The sequence below is a fragment of the Hylobates moloch genome, unplaced genomic scaffold (assembly GCF_009828535.3).
Source record: "Hylobates moloch isolate HMO894 unplaced genomic scaffold, HMol_V3 SCAFFOLD_14, whole genome shotgun sequence".
Lineage (NCBI taxonomy): Eukaryota > Metazoa > Chordata > Mammalia > Primates > Hylobatidae > Hylobates > Hylobates moloch.
This window is the reverse complement of record NW_026652289.1, coordinates 27,814,647-27,825,610: the sequence shown is the minus strand read 5'-3', so window position 1 is coordinate 27,825,610 and position 10,964 is coordinate 27,814,647.

The window sequence follows — 10,964 nt, the reverse complement described above, 5'->3', positions numbered from 1 at the left end:
TTTTTTTTTTTTTTTTTTGAGAAGGAGTCTCGCTCTGTCACCCAGGCTGGAGTACAGTGGCGCCATCTCGGCTCACTGCAAGCTCTGCCTCCCGGGTTCACGCCATTCTCCTGCCTCAGCCTCCCGAGTAGCTGGGACTACAGGCGCCCACTACCTCGCCCGGCTAATTTTTTTGTATTTTTAGTAGAGACGGGGTTTCACCGTGTTAGCCAGGATGGTCTCGATCGCCTGACCTCATCATCCGCCCACCTCGGCCTCCCGAAGTGCTGGGATTACAGGCGTGAGCCACCGCGCCCGGCCGATTAACCATATTTCTTGAGTTCAGTAACCACAAATCACTAGTGGCTATCATATTGAACAACATAGCCTAGATAAAGAAGCAAAAGTCAAGGAAAATCTAGATAGTTAATAAATTTCTTTAACATTTAGAGAAAGGAACTCTTACTTCATGGGGTAGGAGGAAACCTGAAAACCAGTTTTTCCTTTCTACTGATGGAGAAATGGGAGTTGCCGACTCAAGAGCCACTCCTTTCTATTCCAGCCTCTCAGACGTGGGGAAATGAGATAGAGCTGGAGCTGAACCTCTCCTACTTCTCTCCAGCACGCCAGAATTAAATCTGCTCTGAGGAAAACAAAGGCAACTCTACAGTCCTCGCATTAGTATCATGCCTTGCAGTTGATAAATGCTTTCATGTACAATATATCATTGGATATTTAATCATACTGTGAGGTGGTCAGTCGAAGTATTACTATCCTCACTTTATAGATGAATGATCTGGGCCTCAGGGAGATTAAATGACTTGCTCCAAAGTAGCACAGTTAGTATCCAAGTGTTTTGAAACTTAACCTAATGTATGTCTCACTAAACCAGAGCTGCCTGGCAACAGGAAGTTAAAAAAGTATTTACAGAAGTATGATTTTTTTTCTTCTCTGGACACATTTCATCTACTCCACACGCCCCCCCCCCCCAAAAAAAAAAAAAAAAAAAAAACCACTGGTGATCATTTTGCAGAAATAACCTCTCGGCCAATTGAGCTTTTAACTGGGTTTTTGTATCTTTTTTAAGTTGGACCTCATTGTCTAGTGTAGCAATTTAGAACATCTAATTATTGACAGCAAGTCAGTATATTACAAAGGCAGAGTTTTTGCATTGGCTCTGAAATGTGTTGCAATCATTTTTGTCTGGGAAAACAAACAAAAGTGGATAGGCAGCATGGTTGTTATATGAGATGCTGGCTGAGTCCCAGGCCCTAGGACATTGGCTTACCTACCAACAATACCTCCCTTTCAGGCGATGCCAACTGTTTTATGAGAAGATCGCGGTTCTCTGGAAGTGAGCTTTTGTGTTTTGCTCTAATCAGCAGGATCCAACTTTACTACTGTCATGGAGGGAATTACAGTAATTCTATCAATTTTTGATGCAACCTTCTTCTGACACTCTGTGAAACAGACTGGAAAGACTCTAAAGGTGGAGAGAGCTCAATGCTTGAGAAAAGGAATTCTGTCTTTTGAAAGGTCTCTAGAACAAAGGATATGCAATATGTTTGTCACTTCAACTTTAGAAACATAATAGGCTCTAGAAACACATTCTCATTGATCTGTTTCTACCGCTCCTGTTTTTTTTCCTGCTTCACCCAATTGTCTTCCTATTTTTATCTCTTTCATTCCACTCTGGAGCCATGTTGCTCGGTCAGGCCACCATTCAGAATACATGATTTTTCCCCTCTTTCATGTTATACCTGTTTTCTTAATTCTTGGCTGTTACTTTTCTCAGTTAACCTTTGGCAAATCATAGTGAAATTAAATTTAGCTGGTTGTAGAGAGAAAGAGTCATTGTAGAAGTTGGGATGGTCTGCAAGTGAATTAAAAAGTATTTTGATAGCCCTCAGAATGTGGACACAAATAGTAAAAATCCAGCTGGGAGTCAGTGTATCCAGTTTGTCTCATTTGCAGTAAATTGTTGGGCGTCTCCTTGTAGCTGCCACAATAATGCTAATGATGATGACTTCTTGCTTGAAGCGCTGAGTGTTGAATCCTTTGCCCCAGTTATGTGCCACATACTGATTTCCTTAGCAGTAGACAAATACTGGAAACACAAAAAGCAGAAGCCGTGTCCTACTAAGCCATTCCCTTTGTCTAGTTTATCACTCAGTTCTGTCTATTCTTTCCTTCCTGTGTCGGAAATGGGGAGTTCATAAATGATAATAACAAACTTGCAGAAAAATGTTAAGATAGAAACTTTTGTATCAGCTAGCATTTTTCTTAGAGGAGGTCAAAGTATAAAGAAATAAATTGATCAGCCTCTGTTCCTGTCTCCCCCAAAAACTCCTTCTCTAGAAATCCTACTCTCAGAAACTAGTAATCAGGCATTATGAAAAAGTACTTAATGCACGGGCCAATTCATGTAGCTTATTAGCTATCTTCCTTTAGACTGAAAAAAAAAAAAATTAGCCAAATTATTTACTAGCAAATCCGGAAAGTAGGTGAAGTTCTTTAGCAGTTTAATGTTACTACAACAGTGTGATTCACAGGAGCACACACATCTATAAAATTCTCATCTGCACGAGTTGGCACACCAACATGAGAGAAATGTCATCCATGACAATGGGGCTATCAGGTCTTTTATAGCATATATTCTACTATAAATTTGTAGGGATCAAGGAAAAACTTCCCCTTTGCCGTCTGAAGGCTTACTGAAAAATCAAATGACAAAAGGCAGATTAATAGGTGAAATGGCCTACAGATGTGTCAGTGAGCATGAGGGAGAATCACAGAATGATTGTCCAATATCCCAGTGAGGTACAGATGGTTGTATGTACTTCTTAGGGGAACAACAGATAGAAATGTGTAGATGATTTTTAGGGGATTTCAATGGGCCTGGAGAACATACAGTGGCCTGGGATAAAGTCTTTTGAGCCAGCAGAGCAGACGATGGTTTGTGACCAGCCTGTCCAGGCGTGTTGATAGAATTCAGTCTTTCTTCCCATGAGTTCAGTTAGTAAAAACTCAGAGAAGGGGCCAGAAGTAATTGTTTTCTTCATTGTCAGGTCCAAAGTGTAGGAAAATAAGGAATTTCAGGGACAACTTCATCCTGCAAGGAGGATTAAGAGACAGGACAGGGAGGAGGCCCAAGAGACCTCGAGGCTTCTTCTTCAGTTCAGCATGTCAAAGTGCCATATTTTGGGGTATCTGTTTCTAAGCTCCAACACATTCAAAGTACCTCAAAAGAACCAGATGCTGCTAAGACAGTTCACAGGAAAGATTCTGTCCTCTTCTCTGTATCCTGTATTTAAAATTCAAGTGGTTTCTCTTTCTAGGCTACCCCATAACTTTGTTGGTTAAAGGATGTGCTACTCATTTAAAATGTCAAATTACAAAGCCGGAGAACTGGCCTACTTGATTCACATACTTTGCCTTTCTCAATCCCTATAATCTCAGCATCATACATTCTATCTTTTCGACGTGCATATTAAAAGGTATCTTAAAGACTATCTTACTTGGACTGAAACACAGGAGTATCTGCGAACACTGATTCAGTTTGCAAAATACATAGAAAAGTAGCAAGAAAAATGATGTAACATCCCACGTAGTCGGTATACTGGCCTAGTTTCAAGACTGAAAGCAGTCTGAAAGTGTCTGAAAAAAGTCGGAAAATGTGTGTGTGTGTGTGTGTGTGTGTCTGTGTGTGTGTGTGTGTGTGTGCAGCCATGCCTAACAGCTCATGTTTAGCTTTCTTTTTTTTCCTTTTCTTCTTTTTGATACAGAGTCTCATTCTGTCACCTAGGCTGGAGTACAGTGGTGCGATCACAGCTCACTGCAGCCTCTACCTCCTGGACTCAACCAATCCTCCTGCTTCAGCCTTCTAGGTAGTTGAGACTACAGGTACATGCCACCACAGTCCCCTAATCTTTTAATTTTTCTTTTTAGTAGAGATGAGGTCTCACTATGTTGCCCAGGCTAGTCTTGAACTCCTGGCCTCAAGCAATCCTCTCACCTCAGCCTTCCAAAGTGCTGGGATTACAGGCATGAGCCTCCCAGCCTAGTCACGTTTGGCTTTTTCCTTTTTTTTTAAACTTCAACTTTTATTTTAGATACGGAGGTACATGTGCAGGTTCACTACATGGGAATATTGCATGATGCTGAGGTTTGGGGTTCGAATTCCATCACCCAGGTAGTAAGCATACCACGAGATAGGTTTTTCAGCCCTCCCACTCCCCACCCTGCAATAGTCTGTAGTGTCTTTTCCCATATTTATGTCCATGTGTGATTAGCTTTTCCCATATTTATGTCCATATGTGAATAGCTAGGTCACTTCCCAGAATGTTATATACCCACACACATTGAGAAAGTTTTCAGCACTAGAATTGCCCTGGGTGATTGTGTTGGAACAGGTGCCAAAACAGTCATGCTCTTACCTGAAACACTGCTAGGGTTTGCAGGAAGGCACTGATCCACCCTTCCTACAGCTCGTTCATGCCAACAAATACAAGGAAAGCTGTAGCTTCCCGAGGGAGAGGGAGAGAAACTCTTGCCTCCTTTTAAATGAGTAGGCTAAGGGCCGGACACGGTGGCTCATGCCTGTAGTTCTAGCACTTTGGGAGGCCGAGGTCAGGAGATCCAGACCATCCCGGCTAACACGGTGAAACCCCATCTCTACTAAAAATACAAAAAATTCCGTCTCTACTAAAAATACAAAAAAAATAGCCGGGCGTGGTGGCAGGCACCTGTAGTCCCAGCTACTTGGGAGGCCGAGGCAGGAGAATGGCGTGAACCCGGGAGGCGGAGCTTGCAGTGAGCTGAGATCGCGCCATTGCACTCCAGCCTGGGTGACAGAGCAACACTCTGTCTCAAAAATAAATAAATAAAAATTAATTAATTAACAAACCCAGATTTCAAGTATCTCCTAATTTGAGGGACCAGGAGGGAACAACATGACCATATATAGCTGCCTTTGTGCTCATCCCTTACATTATGACCACCAGGATCCGTGAACTCGGCCTGTCTTTGAAGCTCTTAAATAATCCTCTAACGTAAAAACCTTAGTGAACATGTAAACATAACTGGAGTTTTCACAGAGAAGGTGGAAAACAGGTTTTGCAAAACACATCTCACAGAAAAAAGTCCCTCATAGACATGTCTGTTCTTACTCATTATCTGTCATATCTGGGACTGAGGTAGATGGTGGCTTGCAAACAAATCAGTTCTTCTCAGCTTGCTTCCTCAAACCTGTCTTGTTGCTCAGCCAAACAAAGGGCCCTCCAGTTACCAGAAATTGCCCTCCTTAGAAGAAAATGTAGCAATCATCTAAACCTGTTTTAAACATGCCCTTTGAGAGATCACGCCCAGCTCCAGCAGTTTGTATTAGAGTATTTCTTCAGACCCTTTTCTGTTAAATCCTTCAAGAGTGTTAACTTTTCTTCACCTAGTTTCTGCCCATTTCTTGTCAATTTTCTTTCTAGTTTTTTTCTTATCTTTCTTTCTGTTTTTTGTTTGTTTGTTTGGTTGATTAGGTTTTGGGTTTGGGTTTTTTTGAGACAGTCTTGTGCTATGTTGCCCAAGCTGGTCTCAAACTCCTGGGCTCAGGCAATCCTCCCACCTCAGCCTCTTGAGTAGCTGGGATTACAGATGTGTAGCATCATGCTCAGCTCTTTTTCTAATAATTTTTTCTTCTCTGGTTGCTACTGCAGTTGGTAACTTTACTCCACTATATTATCTAATCAACTCTTCTTTCTATATAGAAAAACAATTGATTTAGATACTTTTTTGTGTGCGAAGTCAACTACCTTACTGATTTATCTTATTGTTTCTTCTGTTTTAATTGATATATTATTGTTATCTGCAAACAATAATTGTGTCTCCTTCTTTCAAGTATTCATACCTCTTACTACTTTCTCACGTCTAATTACATTGAGTAATTACATTGAGTAGTGCCTCTAAATTAGGAATACTAGTAGTGATGATGGACTTCTTTGCCTTCCATTGCAAAATCTTTTAATGCTTCCATGAAAAACAATACTGGCTTTGACATATAGTTTAAACATATACACACATACACACACAATTTTAATTTCAAAGAGTTTACATTTATTCCTATTTAGTGATGGTTTAAGTTCCTTATCTGCATATTTGCTTTGTTTGCTTTTATTTTTCAACCAGGAAGAAATATTGGATTTGTCAAAGTCCTTTGAGATACCAGTCTACTGACCCATACTAAATTTGAATTATCTTCTTTTTAAACACTTAACTAAACTTAGACATGTTTATGGGCTGTTCATTCTATTGTACTAATCTACAAGTCATTTCTAACACCAGTACAGTGCAGGTCTATTTACTGAACATTTTAACACATTATAATAGCTAGAAATATTAGTCCTTCTATTTTTTTTTTTTTTTGAAATGGAGTCTCACTCTGTTGCCCAGGCTGAAGTGCAGTGGCACGATCTTGGCTCACTGCAAGCTCCACCTCCCAGGTTCACGCCATTCTCCTGCCTCAGCCTCCCAAGTAGCTGGGACTACAGGTGCCCGCCACCACGCCCGGCTAATTTTTGTATTCTTTTTTAGTAGATACGGGGTTTCACCATGTTAGCCAGGATGGTCTCGATCTCCTGACCTCGTGATCCGCCCGCCTCGGCCTCCCAAAGTGCTGGGATTACAGGCATGAGCCACTGCGCCCTGCGTCCTTCTATTTTTTTAATCTTTAAGATTTTCTAGGTAGCGCATGGTGGCTCACACCTGTAATCCCAGCACTTTGGGAGGCCAAGGTGGAAGAATCGCTTGAGCTCAGGAGTTTGGGACCACCCTGGGCAACATAGCAAGACCGCATCTCATAAAAAATAAAAATAAAATAAAATAATAAAGTTAATTAATTTAAAACAGATTTTCTTGCTTCATGTGTCTTAATATCCTAACCATTATTATATGACTATCATGTAGATAGGCAAAATTAATAAGATAGTTAGAAAATAATACAAAACAATTTGGGGCATTTTTATTTAAAAATTAAAATACATCCAGTGCCATAAATTCCAGGAGAGGCAGAAACCAACATGAGCTTAATGAGTGATGAAAATTACCATAGATTTATTTTTTGCAGATACACAAGATGAGAGACAGAAAAAGAGAGAGAAATTACAGAGTGGTGGAGTAGGCAGACATCACACAACATGATCAAGGGCCATTCATTTTGAGCTGAAACATACATGTGTAGAAAGCCCCTTGTACTTATAATCCCAATGACTATGAAGAAAAATAATTTAGCCAAATAGTTCCTAGGACGGGAAAAATAAGGAATTACATTTTGAGATAAGAAGTTAAGCTCTAGTATAACAATGATATTGGGTCAAAGAAAAATGAAAACAAATTTTAGAAATCTTACAACATGAATAAAAGTTTCACCAAATCAGGGGTCTATTATAAGCATGTTTTGAGTTATTTTCTTTCCCAAAGACTTCATTTTTGTTTTAATTTATTTAAGTAGTATACACTTCTGAAAACATTTAACTAATGTCATACTGGTTCTTGTAAAAGATGAGGTGGAGCAATTCCATTAAGCTATAGGGAGGTGAGGAGAGAATATCTGGTAAATGAATTTCAAATAAGCTCCTTTGCAATATGCCCCTCCCATAACCTCTGTATCCTTGTCATCCCAAACTGCCCACATTCCGTTGAACTCCTTGCACTTCTCAGAGGACATCTTCCCTGTCAACCCATGATATCAGTTGGCTAGGGGAGGTCCCCAAATACTGGTGGGACCTTGACCCCTGCTAGTGTCCAGGCACTTGACACCATCATAGAAGGAATCCAAAGACAAGTCAGAAAACAGTGACTGTAGGAAGATTTACTGCAAAGTGAATCTCCACGGAAGTGCAGTTCAGGCCTACTCAAGAGAGAGTCACTCCCAGCAGGGCTTGGGGCTGCTATCTTTATGAGTTTCTTTAGCCAAAGGGTGAAATATTCATGAAGATTTCTGGAAAAAAGGTGAAGATTTCTTGGAACTGTGTTGCCACCCATTTTCACACCAAATATGGGTGTTCCCAGAAGTGTCATGTCATTGGTGGGTATGTAATTTAGTGTGTTAATGAATGTACAGTGAAGTCCTCATGAGACCTAGGTCAAATCCAGCACCATGATGGGTCCAGTCAGCCTCAGCCAGCTTGGCCTACACCCTGGTTTGCAAAGTATCAGCCCCTAGCTTATGCAACTATTTCAACAGTTTCCTTTTTGCTAGTCATGTGAAACTGCTGCCTAGAATTTTCTATTCTCCTACAACCACCCTGCATTATTCCTGTCTCACTACCCTTCAACTTCCACCCCCTTTTCCGCTAGATACTTGTACAGTACTCAGTTTCAGACAAAGTGTGGAAATCGTCCCCTGCATCCCAGTCTGAGACAGGTAGTTCTTCTTTTTCTGCCATCGCATCTCATGCACACCTCTCTGAATCACTGGTTTTCTTGACTATCTCCCTCAGCAGAGACACCATGGAAGGCGTCTTAATTGTACATTCAGCATTTAGCATATGGAAGCATTAAAGATGTTATGAAAAAAACATAAGCTTTTTTTTTAACATCTTAAGAAATGTGGGGACAAGCTCTGCTCTCTACTGTATTTATTTTTCTTAATACCCTTGAGGTTAAAATGTCACATAACGATGTCACATGATCTCACTAATATCATATGTTATGGGTATGATATTAATAGTCATATTCAAACTGTTAATGAATCTCATCAAGAAAGCCCATCTCCTTTAGTGTCTATAAAAATTATAGAGGAAAAACACTGCAAGTCAGTAAGTATAATATTAAGGGGCCAGGCGTGGTGGCTCACGCCTATAATCCCAGCACTTTGGAAGGCCGAGGCCAGAGGATCATGTGAAGTCAAGAGTTCGAGACCAGCCTAACATGCTGAAACCCCATCTCTATTAAAAATACAAAAATCAGCTGGGCATAGTGGCGGGCGCCTGTAATCCCAGCTACTCGGGAGGCTGAGGAGGAGAATCGTTTGAACCCGGGAGGCGGATGTTGCAGAGGTTGCAGTAAGCCGAGATCGCGCCATTGCACTCCAGCCCGTGCGACAGAGCAAGAATATGTCAAAAAAAGAAAAAAAAAAAAAAAAGAATAAGGGAATCGACCAGGCTCAGTGACTCATGACTGACATCCCAATACTTTGGGAGGCTGAGGCAGGAGGATAACTTGAGCCCAGAAGTTTGATCCCAGTCTGGGCAACACAGGGAGACCCCCGTCTGTGCAAAAATTTTTTTAAAAAGAGAATAAGGGAATCATAAAGTTGGAAAGGTATATAAAAATCATTTATCCTGTGGTTCCTAACTCTGGCTGAGCTTTTAATAAAATGCCAACAATGCCCAGTTCTTCTGCTAAGAAAATTTGATTACGCTTGTCTTATGTGGTGAAGGAGTAGCTGTGTATGTGCGTGTGTGTGCGTGTGTGCATGTGTATAGAGACAGGGGCTCACTATGTTGCTCAGGCTGGTGTCGAACTCCTGAGCTCAAGCAATCCACCTGCCTCAGGCTCCCACAGTGCTGGGATTACAGGCATAAGCCAGCAGGCCCGGCTAAGCAGTATTTTTTTAAAGTTCCCCAAATACTTCTAATATGCACCCAGAATTAAGGACACCCCATCTAATCCTACTCCATGTTGCCTATTCATTTTCCTGATGAGGCAACATGACAGGTGACGTCACTTAGGAGAGTGAGTAAGGGCCACACTAAAAATAACTAAAGTTACTCAACGTAAAATGGTCTCTTTCCATCAGATCGTAGATTCATTATGGAAGGAATGATCAGAAAATCAAGAGATTGGGAAGAATTGGCTTGTTTAGATGACCAGTACGGGTGAGATTAACTAGACTGAAAGTAAAGCAACCACAAGCTGTATGTGGTGGCACTTCAAATAGGAGTAGTGGGAACTAACATGAAAAGAAAAAAATGATTACAGTTGGCAGGCAAAGGAGGAATCTGTGCAGGAAATAACTTGGCTGAATAAATAGAATGAGCTAAGACTAGATTATCCAAACACGAGATTCATTTCTAAATCAGACAGAGCTGAACTTAACAACAACTCTATCTAGCTGTAGTTTCCTCTCTGTATAAATTTTACACTGCTAGCGAGCATGGATTTACAGTTCTCTGCAAATCTTACACCTGAAAACGAGAATATAGACGGCTCCCCGATTTGGAGGAACTGAGAATGGAAATTACACTGTTGCATGAGGTCGAATTTTTCTCAGGTTTATCTTACACATTTAGAATATTAAAAAAATAAATTGGGGATGGCAATGAGGGAGATCAATGCAGGAGGTCAACTAATATTTATTGGCAGAAGAGCAAGGGAAAAAATGTGGTGGTGTTTTGTTTTCCATCAACAGCTCCAATCTCTTCATCCTCCCTCCAAGCCAACTTTATTCCCAGATGGTCTTTAAATTCTAAGATTTAAAGAAATACAGTCTTTCCAGGAGCAGTAGCTCATGCCTGTAGGAAGGTTGCTTGAGGCCAGGAGTTTGAGACCAGCCTAGGCAACATGGTGAGACTCAAATCGTTTTTTTTTTTTTTTCTGAGACAGAGTCTCCCTCTGTCACCCATGCTGGAGTGCAGGGGTGCGATCACGGCTGACTATAACCTCCATCTCCCGGGCTCAAGCGATTCTCCTGCCTCAGCCTCCCGAGTAGCTAGGATTACAGGCGTATGCCACCACACCTAGCCGGGTTCAAGCGATTCTCCTGCCTCAGGCTCCTGAGTAGCTAGGATTACAGGCGTGTGCCACCACACCTAGCTAATTTTTGTATTTTAGTAGAGACAGGGTTTCACCATGTTGGCGAGGCTGGTCTGGAACTCCTGACCTTAGGTGATCTGCCTGCCTCGGCCTCCGAAAGTGCTGGGATTACAGGCGTGAGCCACCACTCCCGACCAAGACTGAAATCTAAAAAATTAAAAATAAATAAATAAAAATGT